This window comes from Cyanistes caeruleus, chromosome 14 (assembly GCF_971803275.1).
Source record: "Cyanistes caeruleus chromosome 14, bCyaCae1.hap1.1, whole genome shotgun sequence".
NCBI lineage: Eukaryota > Metazoa > Chordata > Aves > Passeriformes > Paridae > Cyanistes > Cyanistes caeruleus.
In genome coordinates, this window is record NC_141714.1 from 16,933,154 (window position 1) to 16,950,256 (window position 17,103).

The window sequence follows — 17,103 nt, forward strand, 5'->3', positions numbered from 1 at the left end:
CAAACAACTCCAAGATCCTTCTGTGCACTCATTTACCAACAGAGCTCAGTAGAAAACCTTGTAACATAGACAAGTTTATTAATAGATATATTCTTTATACTAGTATTATTCTCCATTTATAGTTAATCTTTTGTTTTAAAAACAATCTGGTGATAAAGGAGAATGTGCTGTTTCTTATGAGGACAAAGCAGATGATGCAGGAGAGAGAATCTGAGTGTTTTTCCTGCACTCACCTGGTCTGCTTTCCAGAATCTTGTGCCAAACATACTCGTACCTCTTTTCTCACCTGAAGTTTAAATACTCCAGCAAAAGACAGGACCTGTGTGTTCACCTCATCTGGAGGCATTTGTCCATCCCTCTCCCAGAAGTGCACTTACTGTGAAGCCTTCGGGGTGCTTCCCTGGAGCTGAACTCCACATGGGGATGAAAAATGAGCAGTAAATGAACGTCTTCCCCCTGCTCCCATATCCTGGTTTCCCACCTGTGGTGGCAGTGTCCGTTCTGCATCCTGGGATATCTCAAGGAAGTGTCACTGCACTTTTATTTCATCTGTTCAGTTGTTGGGCAGTGACACTTCACCTCATGGAGTAGCAAATGTGTGGCACAGGCAGAACCCAGAGATTTCAGGCATTGGAGTGAAGAATGTTGATGGCAAAGTGTGCTCTGAGCTGCTGACATCCTTTAGCTATAAAGCAAAAATAAAAGCAAAATCATGTATGGAAAAGAATAAAAGCTCTGGTTTATACTTACTATGTGCTCACAAAATTCTTTCTTTCTTTCCTTGGCTAGTCAGAGACATAAAAATTCTATTAAATAAAAAAGAGTTTGTTCCAGACCCCATCAAATGTCAGAGGCATCCTGGTAGCTCAGTGCCAGCACAAGATAAAGATTAATAATATTGGCAGCAACCCCCTTTCCCAAGACTTCTGTAATGAAAAGGGACAGACAATACCAGGGTAGCCATGCAGACACTTCTTGGCTCCTACTTTTCCACTGGTGTTTTTTCCAGTGTAAACTTTATCCTGAATCCCTTGAATTATTGTCAGAATTCCCATGGATTATAATGAGGTTGTATCACCACTTCAACCCTTCAACCCCACCCCCAGCAAAAATATATAAATAAATGTGGAAAAGGCTATGTCACAGTGCAGAAATGTTGTTCTGCATTCCAAACCAGCCCCACACGTTCCTGCTAACACAGTGACTATATGGATGTTCCTCTCATGCATAAAAAAGATCCTTAACAGGCTGTCTTTACTCACAAGGCCCTTCAACAGGTATTCCCGCTTATGTCTGGAAGTGATATGTATTGTAAACGTGCACACCATCTTATTTTATATTGAAACAGAAACAGATTGTTTCATATAGTTGAAATAACTGATAACAGAAGGCAGAGCCATGCTAATTTATGTTGATCAGGATCTGTGCACATTTTCAAATCTTTGAAGGGAGGCAACTCGAACTTAAGCTGTTATGTCTAAAACCATCACATGAAGCCCAATTGGAGAGATGGAAAAAACAGTTGTGCAGGGAAAAAAGACACTTTAAAAAAGTAGTTAAATTCTTGTCCACTTTGGAATTGAAGCAAGATTTCTGTGCTGAGATTAAGAAGAAGCCTTGCATTTCCAGCAAGAACAAGTATTAATAGATAAGATGCAATGCAAGAAGTGATGTCAGGTAAGCCAGAAGCTCTTAAGCCAACTATGAATTTAGGAGAGAAAAGCACAGGTATTTTAATGATATAATTGATGATGGAAATCTGACTTCTTTTAAAGCATTGGCCAGGATTTCCCCCCAAAATTTCTACCCTCAGCATTATTCATCAACTAACCAGTGCTGCCCCAAGGTGGCAATGGGGTTGTACCACCAAGGTGTGCATGAGAGATTTCCTGCACTGCACTGGCACTGCCAGTGCTAATTTCAAGCTCCATGAGAAACAAGACAACAAATCAATGATGATCAAATTGGAAAAAAAAAATATATGTGGAAGGAAAAAGAAAAAACCAAGCAGAGTTATTGGATGGCCTTGTGTCAGAGAGAGGAAGAACAGGTTGGAACAATTAGGACAAGGGATAATGGCCAAGCCCCGTCTTTATCCCCTCAAGAGTCAATTACCACAGGGATGAGAATTAATGGGAAATTCGGCAGCAGCTGCTTTTTGCTGTGGACATGGACACAGTGAGCCAGGCTGGGGAGGCAGGGTTTCAATCTGTAGTGCAAAATCACATTTTTAGATAGCTAAATCAGGCATGCAGACAGATATCTGTACAAAACAAACATGGACGCTTAGGCTTGGCTGGGATGGAGATTTCCTCATCACCATCCACCACCTGCTTCGCCGCCACCACACGCTGGCACAGTCACAGTTTTATTTTCTGATATCAAATATACTTTTAGAGTAGTGGAGATGACATATATTTTATAATTGCAGGGCTAAAGGACCCCTAGCCATGCAAAATTAATGACTAAAAATGGCTGAGGATTCTTTCCTCATCAAGAAAAGGACAGTTGCGAGAAGCTGGATTTCCAAGTCACTTAATCAGGCCAAGAAAAACCTAAAATCTAAACTATAATAAGCATATTAAAATAAAACAAGAAGTTTTCAAGTGCTTTCTGGTTTTAAAAATATCAGGAAAAAAATTACACTATTGACTGCCTAAAAACCTTTTTGAAAAGAATGCATTTATTTATGGAGAAAACAAAATTTCCTTTCCCTTGCAATGGCTGATAGAGACCTTGCCCTAACTATGGCTTACCAGAGGAGACACAGAGAAAAAGGGATTTTATTATAGAGACATTAAATTAGGGTTGAACTCCTTAATGACAAATGTCATTATGAGATATGCAGAATATTGTAGTACTGAATAATAAAATTTACACAGCGATTTACAAAAATATATAAGTATTACTTTGGCTTTCAGGAGTGGATGGAATTGTGTTGGGGAAAAACTCTGGGAATGGCTGTGCTGGAAGAGAATGAACCAACTTTTCCCTCCTTTGTGCTGCCCTGCTCTTTTGTGTCCTCTCCCAGTAAACCCAGGGCTGATTTGTATAAAATAACTCAGAACAGAAAAATAAAAGTGGACATTTTCTATGCTGCACATCACTTGAGAAATCCCTGACAGACTCAGGATTTGCAGGAGACTGAATTGTTAACTTCTAGAATTACAAATCAAGCATCATCCCATATGGCACTACTTTTCAAATGACTTCCCTGTAAATCACAAAATCAGAAGTCTGACTCATCAACACTGCCACTGACTGTGTCCATGACATGAATTCGGGCTCCTCACAGAACCAAAGAAGTTACAATATCCCAGTTAGAGCCCAGAGTTGGGAGCCACTCAATTCTCCTTCTGCGTTGCCCCCAATATTTAAAACTATTTTTTACCTTTTCAAGAATTTACTTTTATCTCGTGTGTCTTTTCTGGAGCCCCTTGGCTCCCCTCCAGGTGAATACAATATCCAGTAAATATTCATTTTTCTGTAACTTTTCTGCAGACCAAGGACATCACCAGCATCAGCTGTACCAGTGCCCCATTGTTGTTTTCATCCTAATTTCTATTATTCCTATTTACCAATTATTTAAACAAGATTACCTTATTGAAATGAAACATCTTCCTCCCATCTTCCTTGTCACAGGACCCAGAGTCAGGCTGAATCTGGAAGTGACATATCAGTGAATAAAACAGGAAATATCTGTAGCCAGGGAGCTTCATTTTACGACAGCAGAATTTCCTCTCTTCCTCAAAGTTTGCTTTTTTTCTGGGGCATCCAAACAATACCTGTTTCTTACAAATTTATTGTTCCCCATCAATGATTCTGAATATCCCTCCTCTCCATGTTTGGAATAGACCTGTGTTAGCTTTTTCCTATGGACTTCTTGTATATGAACTGTAGAATAAAAATCAACTCCTTTTATTTATTATTTATTTATTTTTATAAAAATCCCATTTCAAGTAGTGACCAACCGAGTCAGTCACAGGAGTTAGGACAAATAGAACTTTCTTGAGCTTCTCAGGATTTTCTAACACATTGATTTGATCCATTGTTACTGAGAAATATTACACCTGTATAATATTACACTTACACCTTTCAAAAATATAGATTCTACAATAATGACAGGTTAAATATGATTTTTTTTCAGTGATTCCAACTGTTAAAATTAATTAAAATTTGCACTGGAGCAGGATATAAGATTGGATCCAGGCTGTAGCATCCCCATAGCTCACTCCTGAGATAATTTCATTGCCATCTGAAGCACGTATGGAGAGACAGGGCCTGCTCTAATTACAATATTGTAGTTTTGACTGACAGACAATATGTCTACAATCAACTCATTTGAAAGCCATGTGTTGCGACAGTTCCTTGTCCGACTCCATAGTGCAGAACCAAGACAAATCAGTGCCTTGTTACTCTGCACTAATCCCACAGCTAAAAAAAAATTAAAAATCTTAGGAAACACGTGGACACAAAGTGGGCCAGAGGTACCCCAGTTTCTTTTTATCTTTTCCTAATTGTTAACATCTGCTGACCCCTTAAACACGGCCAGAGCGTTTGAAAATAATACTTCAAGACGTGTAAACTCCAAAACCAATTCCAAACTTCCCAAACTTCCCATGTGCTCTTCTAAACAAAGTAAGTTTGAGCATGAAAATTTAAAAATCTCAGTTTTAGAAATCACAAGAAACCCCACACTACTGCACTTACTCCTTACTCACACCAACATATAGCTAATGCTGAGACAATGTTTTCATTCTGACCTCACACAGGCCTGGATAAGTATAATTATTATGCAGCATAATATGACAGAGATATCTGTCATTAGTAGAATTTCTGGAATTTTGAACATACATTTCAATAGCCTAAGTGGACCTAGCTTGGCAATTTAGCTGACCCTGGAAAAGAGTGCCTTATGTTCATCTTGTGCAATCTGTCCAGTAACAGATGTACACCATTAAGATGTAAAGTGAGGTGGAGGAGGATGGGAACAGCAGGAGAAGAGTCAGGCCATTAGCAGAGGAGCCATGAGCTTCCCTAGGCCAGCACCAAGGGAGACAGGAACCTACAAATCACTCAAAACAGGTTTTTCCAGTAAACCTGTGATAAACAAATTACTATTTTTGAAGCGCTGCGCTTACTTTATGTTAAATGATACGTAAATATATATTAAAAAAAACAAAAACAAAGATAAAAAAAGCGAGTCCCTGCAGTGTGTTCGAGGTGAGAGCGCGAGGAGGGAGGAGGCTGCAGAGAGGTTCAGGTGGAAAGGGGGCACAGAGTGAATCCAGCCAGCCCCAAATCACAGCCTGGTGTCAGATGGAGCAGCTTCCCTCCCTCCTCCAGCTCTCAGAGCGCCAGGAAGCAGCAAACCCACGGGTGGTAAAGTTCTGCAGGTGAGGACTTTGTGCTGATGACCTGCCACAGCCTGGCACGTTATTAACTCACCTTATTAGCACAATGAATATACTGGGAGTATACATGTGTTTCAGCTCTGTCCTTCCTACTGGCTTCTGTGAGATTTTTCTCACCTTTGTTTATTCAGTTACTACCACAAATGTGTAAAAACAGCCAGGACTTGCAATTAATTGGTTTTTAAAGTGTTCAAAGTGCCACTTTCCAGGATTATCGCAACATAAAAATATTCATCGTATCTGCCCACACCAAATGTTGATATAAATTATTAATTTAAGGCAAATGTGACAATTAAGCAGATTTATTAGCCTTAATACATCATGCAATTACTAAATGACTTCTTTTTAAAGCTCGTCTTCTCTCTTTCTCTGCAAGCAAAACTGCCTTTGTTTTAGGTACCATATTTTATTTATTGATACACATCATCTTGAGAATGAGCTATCCAAGTTAAATTTTGTAGTGACAGCATTTAATTAACACACAAACAAAGTACATACAGATACTTATTAGCATCACAATAGCAGTCTCCAGGGAGGAAAAAAGTGTCTTTCAGGCAGAGTTTTTTGAGTAAATAATTAACAGACAAAACAATCCCTGAAACTGTGGCTAAAGCACACTTCTGTTTGCAGTTTTACTACAGGGACCTCCAATTGACCAGGGCTGGATTGATCAGCCCTAAAAGAAGCTCCTTTTGCCATGAGGCTGAAGCCACAGATGGCCACGTTTGTGTTTGCCTGTGGCACAATGTTTGTTCTGTCAATACACAACATCAGTTTTCAGGACAGTCAGGATGATGATTTTGATGTTTTCAGAGGTTTGAGAATCCCTAGTTGTCAGTATATTAGAAATTTAGATAGAAAATTTTAAAGCCCTCTTAATTGTGGTGAACACATGTAGAATATGGCTCTTTGGACAACTCTGGTCTTTCCCACAAACACAACTTATTCACCACATATTCCTTTGGGTGTCCTTTATAAAAACCCAACTGTGGTTGTGGTTTAGCTTTATTTTCCCCCTCACACATTATATGTTGCTCTGGGAGCTTAAAATATTGTTTTCAGCTGAGCAAAAGGAAATGTCAGGGATAATTTTGATAAATGTGAGCCATCTCATATTTCCTGTTAACAAGTGCTTTGTGTGTCTAATAACATGCACCTGTGAAGCTGATTTTTCTTTTTCATGTGACCTCAGAGAAGTAAAAAGAGACTGTGCCTTCTGCTGGGGCAATAACATTGATGGAAAGATTTTAAATAAACACAGAGGTAGAAAAGCCCCTCCCCACCCGGTGGCCCATCCCTCTCCTGGGTTTGGGGCTTGTTCTCAGGATTTTTCTGGTGAAGGACAAGCCTGGACCCACAGATGGTGGTGGGATGATCACAGCAGGGCTCAGCTCAGTGATCACTGCAAAACCTCCAGATCAATACAAGATCAAACACTGGACCTGATGCTCTTGGAGGTCTTTTCCAACCTAAGACTTTTAAGCTGCTCCACCAGAAATTGAGCTCTCTTTACCTAAACTGAGAAAACCAATGATTCCTCCTCTCTCAGGAGCTGAGAAATGTTACAGAGCAGTGAGAATTTATACCAATCTCATCCGTATTTAGAGTGCTCTACTAAATTTCCAGTGTATAATTCCCTGTAGCTAAACATTTTTGATGATGCAAACAGTCTGGAATTGTGAAAATTCACCGTGCTTCCAATGAACTTTGCTTTTCAAACAGATTTTCCAGGAACAAACTGCACAGCTCTTTCCTCCTGAGTTATCAGACAGCCCTGTTTCCCCACAGGGAAAAGCTTTTAAAGTTCCCTGCCAAAATTTCCCAGGTCTACTTTGTTAAAGAAGAATAGGGAATGGTATATTTTCTTGTTTTGGGCAGGTGGTTCTTGTCTGATTTTGTTCTTCTGGGGATAAGACATTAAAAAGAAAGAATTATATCATGATACAGAGAATATCTAATGAAACAAAAATAAAAACCCAAACTTAATTTTTTCAAAAATTCAGGTTTCCAACAGAACTTCCATTGATACCCTTGTCACAACTGAAAGCTTCAAAGTTTCTTTTTTGAAAGATGTTTCATTTTTTATCCCGTAAAGGCTCCTGTGAATCGAGGTAAATAATAATGAGTTTTTTTCAGTCACTTGACAACTACAAAAGAAGTGAATCTCCACTGGCTAATAAGAATTAAAAAGAAAATTGTAGCCTACCTGGTTTCCTGTAAAAAAAGATATTCCTAAGCAGAATCGGTAGATCTCCAAGTGACAAAATATTTTTGCTTTAGACGAGACAACTTTCTCAGCTTTAAAGAAGTTCTTTAGAGAATGAAACACATATTTGATATAAATGTTCTTCCACACTGAGCCTAACATTAAAATATTTCATAGTTAAAAGAAATATGTCTTGTACTATATTCATTTGTACAAACAGTCTATAAACCTAGACTACAATTCAATGTGCCTGTGAAACATGCTTGAATAGAAATGTTCTTTTTAAATTAAATATCTTCTAGTCAATTTTTTTTAATCATTCGGTTTCTACTTCTGAACTCCTCTAAGCAAGCTTGTTTTATTTTAGGAATGCTCTTTTAATCAATTATTTAAATTGTAAGGCTGTACAACAGAATATGATCCATAGGGATTTGTTCTGTTCCGATGGGTCATTTATTTATGAAATTTCTGTGCTCTATGCCTACTAAAATATTGATGTTCTTCCCCTTTTCCCCTTTTTCTGATTTAGGTAAAATGGTAAGTATTGAATTGAATTAATTTAAAGATTAGCCATTATAATGAAGTCTTATTTAATCACTAAGAGGAGCCCAAAGAGGCGAAATGTGGCTGACAGAATTTAGTTTGGAGCAGGCAGGAATCCTTGGAGAAGAGTGAAACTTCTGGAAAGTCTCACCCACATTCTGGTTTAGGTTATTGGAACCATTTATTAGGTTAGTTTTCCTGAGGAAGGAAATGCCAGTGTCACTCATTCCAGTCCCTCCTGAGGAGGTGATAACAATATCATCATTTATTATTATAATTATTATTATTATTATTATTATTATTATTATCAGTAGTAGTAGTAGTAGTAGTAATACTACTAATAATAACAGTAGTAATAATAATAATAATAATAATAATAATAATAATAATAATAATAATAATAATAATATAATCCCTCTTAATTATTATTCACTTGATCTTCACCTTTTACACTCCCTGGCTAGCTAAAAGTGTTCAGGTAATTTAATTTTGCTAAAATTCTTGCAAATGTGTAATTCTCTTTAAATATATTTCTGAAGCCTGCCATTCATTTATGGAAAATTATCACTCATTATCTATTTTGTGATTTGGTGCAGCTCTCTTTTACCAGAGAGCTGCTTTTACCAGATTCTCATGCTAGTAAAACATTTCCTAGCTACCAGAGTTTTATAATTTAATTCCTGTTTTTTCATCCATCCATGAGAAATGAACCTTGCTGGCCAAGCTGAGTGATTGGTGTGAATGTGGCCTGAGGTGTCATTTGTAAAACAATGAATTATTAGAAGAGCTAATAGGAGCAACCTATGATGATACAGTGTCAACCAAGGCTATTTGTCCTTCATAATCCCTGCCTTTATGGGTTAAAAATAGTTGTATATTCAAAAGCAATCTGAGTTTCAGTGTCTTAGTTGTTGGTATGTCAGTAATTTATCTAGAATAGTCCATACTTTGTCATAATATCTCCAAAAATATTGCAAGTTCATTTAATAGCGTGCTATGCTTTAGAAAAATACATAGTTCCATTTCAGGAAAAATGTTACATTCAAAGTTTTCTTGGTGTCCTTGGTATTTTGAAAAAGACAAGAGACTTTGAAATTCTAATATTGGGTGTTTAAAGAGCTTCAGTAATTATAATAAAAAATTTATTATATTAAAATATACTAAAAAATTTAAAAAAATCCAAGAGAAATTTTTATTCTACATAATAAAACTCTAAAATACCCCACAGTCTCTGGAATTAAATGCAGCTCATGGAATAATAAAAGAAAACCTTTATGTATCTATTTGATCAGCTTTGAAATACAAGTGCACAGAGAAAATTCTGGTCTGCACTTCCAACAACTTCTAAAAATAGCTTCTAATGAACAAATGGATCATGAGGCAGCCTCTGGAATCACCACGAAGTGGGGAGTCAAAACCTCCTTTACTTGAGTCAGGGATTGACACCTGACTCTGCATTCTTAGGAAATTTGATTTTCTGTCGCAATTTTCTACTTCTAAGGCCAGCCTTTCACATAAATTTATAACCCAGGGAACTAAAACATCAGCCTCAAAATGTGTAAATAAAATCTGGGACTTATTGTGATCCACGAAATCCTAATTACAGAGCTGTTTACCAGAGATAAAAGCTGGCTGACAATGCAGAGCACCAGCACAGTTTGATCACTAATTGTAATATATCAGGAGCCATAAAATTCCTTCAGAATGCTATTATGGTTTTTAATTCTGAACTGGGGTTTGGAAACCTTAAAATGCTGTTTAAAAAAAGCCCTCACCTATCTTGAAAGAACAAGCTTCTACAAGTGACTAAAGGAAAATGAGGGATGGACTGACTGACAAAAGGACAGACTGCAGGATGCAAGCAGGAAAATACAGAGTGTGGAAATACTTCAGAATTGGCATGAATTCAGGAGCCAATGTAAAGGTTTTCTCTGGCTATCAGATGGTCTGGTGGGACATCAGCACAGCAGGTACCTCACATGAGGTAAGTGTATCTAAAGCACCTTGTTAGATCTCCAACCTACTTGAGGAGCAACAAGTTAAAAAATTTCTTCTCTATTATTTACCACTGAGCATCTGCTCCATAACTTCAGTCCAAAATCTACCATCAAAATTATGTGAACAAAGAATGTAAATAATGACTGGAAAGGATTATTCCATAATTCTAAATTGCAGTGTTCTGGTAGCAGCTCGAAGCTAAGCAATTTCATTGTGCCCCAGCTCTTTCGATGAACATTAAATTCAATTTTAGCAATTACAATACTTATGTCATTAATCAGAGTTTGGACTCCAATGCAAATAGCAGCATGGGACAGGATGAAAAATTCCAATGCTGGGTTAGAAAATAAGGCTGGCATTGCATTTTTGGAATGCTGCAGATCAGGAATGTGGGCACAGGCTCTGGGTACAGGGTGGATGTGACAAAATCAGCCTCTGGTACAGGTGCAGGGACCTGCTGGAGTGGATCCATGCAGGTGTGAAAAAATCAGGGATGCTGGAGCCCCTGGAAAATATATTTCTATTCTTTACAAATATAAAGCTGACTTCAGGCTTTGCTTTCTGCTGTCCTGTGAAGGTACAGCCAGCATGGCACTTACCTGTACTCCAATAAACTAAAATATCACACCTGGAGTGAAACTGCTTCACTTGAAGGACCTGAGTGAGTTCATGGAAGAAAAATCCAAACAAGGTTAGCAAAGAAGGGCACATCCCCTGTGTCCTGGGGAGGACAAGCTGCTGCCAGGTGGGAAATACTCTGGGAAAGGTTCAGTCCAGGCTCATCCTGGCCCTTGGGCTGCCCTTGTGAAGTTCCCTCCCTAACGGGACATTCGGCCACTGTCAACAAACCTGGTCTGAAAGAGGGAAATGAAGAATTTCGGTGACAATGACCAAATTGATTTTAACTATTTTGAACTACTTTTAACTCTACCTCCCCGAACATGAATTGTGGAGGCAGATAAAAGATATTTCACTGCATTTTCCCTGGTTTTGCTGTGACCACCTGCCAGCTCACTGACACTTCCCTGTGATATTTAGTTTCTCCCTGAATGAACCAGTGTTCTTACATCAAGGACCACTTTGTTTTCCTGGTCTTCAGGGAAAGCCCCTGGCCTTAGATCTCCAAAGAAAAAGTATTCACATGACTGCTTATAAAATAGCACAAAAATTGTATTTGTCAGAATCTCCTGTAAAAATATTTTGCCTGTGCAAAATCCTTTACCCCCAGTGTCACAGAAAGTTACATTCATTGCAAGGTTCCTTCTAATTTGGCAAAGAAAGTCTTTGATCCCAAATTTTACAGACAAGGCCCTCTTTGACTTTTGGAGTTCAGTTTCTTAACTTCTACCTATTCTTTTATATCCAATCATATTTTCCCCTTCTTTTATAGCCCTTTCTTTTTTAAATGCAGAAATTTTGCAGGACTAGCGAGTTTTCTCCAGTTGTCTTTTCCTTTGCTGATGGAACAAAAATAATTTTATAAAATAATTTTTTAAACTGCTTATACCTCTATAGCTTGGTCAACAATGATTCAGAAATGAGAATTTCTGGTATGTTCTTTTAAAGCAAATCCAGCCACTGGAGCACAGAAACAACACCAATGCTTATCTTTCATATCATTTTCAATAATGCAAGCTGTCATGCTGACAGTCATCCATCATGCAGCTGGGTTGCTCAAGAAATTTGGGTAACCAAAAAACAACAAAATAGTGAAAACACTTAAAATCCTTTACAAATATAAAGGTGACTTTAGACCAATTAGGCTGAAAATACATGAATATATTTTTGAAACACACCTTTCTTTAATCTGTGCCCCACGAATTCCCTCTCTGCTGTGTGCATTGAACAGAGAATATTTTTACAAAGTGCTTTAAATTTTAAGTCATGGACAACTTTTCATTGAGACTGAAGAAAATAATATGATTTGAAAAAAAAAATGCTAGAGCTCACTGATACTGTATTAATACAACATTTCTAAAATTCACAATTTATTATGCAGTTATTTAAGGTTTCAAACATGTTTCAGTTTGCCCACGAGATTTCAGCACAAATCACTCCAGAATTGTCTCTCCATGACCCAGATCCATGAAGATAATGTTTCAATAGGCTGATTGTAAATGTCTGTGTGTTAATTCTAACATTTTTATAGCAATAACATCAGGCTGGTTTTATGGGAGATTCTTTGTACCTTGGCCTCTGAAATGGGGCTTGCACATCACACACATCCATGCAGAGAAATCCAAACTCTGATGTCTTACTCAAAAACATGTCACCACCCCAGATGTCTTATTGCAAAACCCTCTTACCAACAGAAACAATTCTAAATTCATTGCACACCACTTATTTGCACAGAAATTAAGAAACGATGAGGCTATTGCTAAAAAGCCTTTTTCTTTTTCCCCTCCAAACTTTATCAGTCGAATAGAGTTCAAATTCTTTAGTTTTGTTCCCAAAGTTAGATGCTTATTTGTATTATCTTATTATAAAGCCATGCAACTAAATCCCAGGCAGTAACTCGGGATAAGTGAACATCTCCGTTTTATGGTTATTTTTGTATTGATGTTGCCAAAATGAGAAATCCACCCCACAGTCCTCACAATGATTTAAGGGATGCTCAGGCAGTTTTTTCACATTATTATCAGTAGTTATAAAGAAGGAGAGAGGAAATGCTTATTCAAGCTACAAGAACATAAAAGGGAAAAAAAAAAACCAACCAAAAAAACAACCCCTCTTCCCCATCGATTTTCCACATTAAAATTCTTTGTCTGTTTCAAATTTAAAAGCGAGTAATAGCTAAAATATGCATTGGGTTCTGTCAGATGCAAAGCAGCAGCGAGTGTTGCAGAGCATCAATGCAGAGCACTGGTGCTCTTTTCTACACTGAGTTCTTCAGGAGCCCAAATCCCTCGGGCGATTCCAAAAATGTTTCAGATCCTCAGCGCCATGCCAAGGCAAACCATGCCAAATCCGTGTTTCATACTCTGTTTGCACATATATTACACCAATCCTTCCGAGGACAGAGGTGTGTTTTCTTGGGTGTTTGCACTTTGCTATGTAATTTCTCAACACTCAGCACAGCCAAAAACCTGTTTCCTTCAGCTGAAATTGATAGCACAGGGATTTTTTTTGTTTTTTGTTTTGATTAAAAAATACCCGACAACTTCAGTCATTAAATGCAAGCCTTAATTATTTACATAAGTTGAAGTTCCACTAAGTCACTGGTATTTTGCTTGTATGTAGACTGAATTATAGTCTGTATTTACATAAGTTCCACTAAGTCATTGGTATTTTGCTTCTATGTAGGCTGAATTATAGACAGGATTTTTGGCAAATTTGAGAGAATTCAAATGAGATAGAACTGGGTAAAATGATACATCACATTTTCTAGAATTAAAATATAGTAAATCTGGGATTTCAGCAGAGAATAATCCAAATTAAGCACTGAAATCAGCTCAGTAACAGTTCCACTAACTGTTATAGCCAAGACAGATTTTGCTTTTTTGTTAAAGAGTGAATCAGTATCATTAACCCAAAGTTTCACCTTGCTATAAGGTGACCTTTGGAAACAGGCAATTCTACTGTAAGATTAGTGTTGAAAATAGGACTTTCAAATAAAGACCTGACAATTTTTAATTTTTTTTTTTTTTTTTTGTTACTTTTTAGTAAATGAAACAAACACAGCAGCTCAAACCCTACAAGATGAAAACAGAACAACCTATACATGGGAAATATTACAGGAACATCCATTTTCAATATTTAAACACTGAATATTTTGTGTGCATCCCAACTCCTTTGCAGCTGTGTAATAGCACCATTAATATGTCTGCCATGGATTACTGCATGGGAGAGAACAGTTTCAAGAGGAATTAAATATGGATACAACCTTCTGGCTCAAGATGTCCCTAAACTGCAGATTGCCAGAAGTGTCCCTGGGGACAGGGCAGGAGTGGCTGAGTGCTGGCTTTGCTTTTCCCAATGTTCCAGGAGATCCTGGAGAGAGGCTGGTGTGACACAGCCTGGCAGGGCCCGTGGTCACCACGCCCTGGAGCTCTCAGCAAGGTGACTCTGGAGTATTTCTGTGCCATGCATTTGTTCTTGAGAGAGGGAAGGGACTGAGAACAGCCTTTAATAAAGGGACACAGATGTTTGTGTTTATTGCACCACCTGAGCTAATTAAAATTCTTACCTTTTTAAAAAAAGGAAAAAGCTCCCTGTGGGAATGAGAAGTGGCTTTAAAAAAAAAAAAATTACAGATGGGATAATGAAAAGAAGACTATTTTCAAAATAAATTATTTGGTTTAGAGTTTTTGAGGGAAAAATGAGTCTTGTGACACTGATGCCGAATTTCTCAGCTTTCTTTTTTAGAATCAGGGTGTAAGGAAATGCGTTTTGTGTGCCTGGAGATCCAAGGGAGATGTGCAGCACCCTGTACTGGGTAAGTGGTTTTGTATCCAACATTTCAGAGGGAAAAGACTGGATAAAAAGGATCCCATCCTGAGCACATAAAGGTGACAGTCTTTGGCAGATAAATACTGTCATGGTGTTGCTGTTGTTACATGAATTCTAAAGAAGATGAAAAATCTCGTTGTGTATTTCCCAGATGTTCCTCAGCTTTTCCATATCCACAGGGACTCCTGAGCAACACCCACAAGAAAATACCAGTGAAGTGATCTATAGCTACAAAAATTCATACCTCACTTGGAGGTGCACCTATCTGACTTTTTTTTTTTTTTCATTTCATGTTTTATTTTCAAGGACTAAATTCTTTTTGTAGTGAAGTAGTTAATGAATATAAATTGAACAACCCCCTCCCATATTTCATTGAACTGCTCCTGAAACCAAAATGTCAGATAAAAGAAAAAAAAGAAGCTTTAATCTGAATTAGTTTTAGAGTCAAATTCTTTTGCAGAGATAAAAGATTTCTCTTCACAGATAGGTTTCTGTTTACCTAACAGCTAACAAATATTTTCTAAAGGTCTGAGAATTTTCCATAGCATCTTGATACAATTGAATAGAAGACCCATTTAGCCTAATGAGCATTAAGATTAAATCATTTACTCACAGATCAAAGGAGATTTTAATTATGTAAACGAGTTGTTCAGAAACACAAAGTGTTCCATTAAGCTTCACAATTAATACATACAATATTTATGAGTTCAGACTTTTTTCCTTGTTAAAAATTGATTGTTACATCAAAAAAAAGTTTCCCTAGATGCACTGATTGAAGGAAAAAATATTTTAAGCCATAAAAGTAGCAGGCATGCAAAAGATTTTACTGCCTTTTGCTTTTCCTTCTCCTCTTCATCTTCCCCTTCTCTTTTTTTTTGTTGTTGTTGTTGTTGCTCTGAGCGCCTTGTCACCAGATGTTCATTATGTGTACAAAATATTGAGTTCCCCTAAGTCAGGACTCGCAGCACGGCCCTGCCAAACTGCAGGGCTGGCCCCAAAACCAAGAACACCCCAAAACCAAGAACACCCCAAAAACACCCCACTGAAGGTCTCCACGCTTCCTGCTTAGAGTATGGGACAGCAGTAACCAATAACCAATAGCCAATAACCAATAGCCAATAATCAATAGCACAGTGCAAAAAGGAGCTGAGTTTGGCTCACTGCTGCATATCACAAATTATTCTTCATTCTCTTTTTTTAAGGGAACAACCTCAGGTGAAATGAAGCATTAAAGGGTCCCATCTTGCTCCTGACAGATATTACAACACTGCTGCACAGGGTAGATTCTTAAATCACTATATTATTTCTAACAGGCAAGATTAAAATAAATGCAAAGAAAACAAATGATGGAAAGAATGCTGATAAAATATGCAAGCTGGATTAGTTATAGAGTAATTTATTTCTACTAGAAGTTCTACTTAGGAAAGCAAATCAAAAGAATGGAAATTTGCTGACACTAAGTAATCCTGGAAAACACAGAGACTGGTTGTAGGAAAACTGATGACTGCTTAAGAGGGATGAAAAATCCATTCCAATTCTCAAGGCCAGAGGTTTGCATTAGAAAAACTTTTGACGAGATTAGTTTCTAAACTTAAAAACTTCAGTTAAAAAAAATAAATAAAAATGGTGGCAGAATGTTTTATTTGAGGTGCTGGGGAAAAAATCTACCTCTAGCTTCAGAGTAAACTCCAAGAAATGAAACCAGATCACTGCTGCAGATTCATCTGAGACTACAGACTGCTTTTATTCAGAGTTAGCAGCTCAGCTAAGGAGGCAACTCAGGCTCTGACAAATGTGTAAATTTGACCAGAATAGTCACTGATGATTCCATGTTAGATTTACAAGGAAGAAGCATAAAATATTTAAATATGTTATGAAATCTGTACCATTGTGTCAGTGAAAAATTCCAACACCTTCAACATTCTGTCTTAACAGAGCAGCTGAATTCTGTGGGGTTTTTTTATTCATGTATTAGGAACTCATCATACTTTAGCTCTTTCACTCAATATCATGATCTTATGATTGATCTTATTTATTTTTGGTTTGTGTGTAACTTGAAGCTGATGCCAGAGTCATTCTAATTATAACACAGTCAACAGAATGACAGAAATCTTATGTCCTGAAACTCCATAAATAATTCAATGGAATTCAATAGTTTATGTTCATTGCAATCCTAATACGTCCACAAACTTATAGTCAGCTTTCAGGTACTTTTCATCCATTTACCTTTCTATTGAAATAGAATTGCATCCCAAACCCAGAATCATTTGCCATGCTCCCAATGCTCCTGGCTTTTGGATACAGATGGTGGAGAGAAAAAGTTTAATTCACTACTTATCCATTCGCTGCCTATCAAAACAAGTGTGAATGTAAATTATCCCAATCGCTTTCATGTGTGGCACATGAAAACTGAGAAATCCGAGTGTTTATGTTTCCTTTTGGTAGAGGAAAAAGTCAACTGAAAATACTTTTGGTACCTTCTCATTACACATT

At 37.4% G+C, this 17,103-nt stretch overlaps 1 protein-coding gene across 1 annotated transcript in view; it reads right to left on the reverse strand.

Annotated features, from left to right (window-relative positions):
• The window catches only part of LOC111928764 (uncharacterized), a 126,523-nt gene that overhangs the window by 57,638 nt on the left and 51,782 nt on the right, over positions 1-17,103 (reverse strand). The window contains exons 2-3 of the mRNA XM_086850249.1: positions 3,600-3,662; positions 378-685 (exon numbers count right to left, since the gene is read on the reverse strand). The gene's annotated coding sequence lies outside the window, so the exon portion shown is untranslated. The remainder of the gene's footprint in view (positions 1-377; positions 686-3,599; positions 3,663-17,103) is intronic.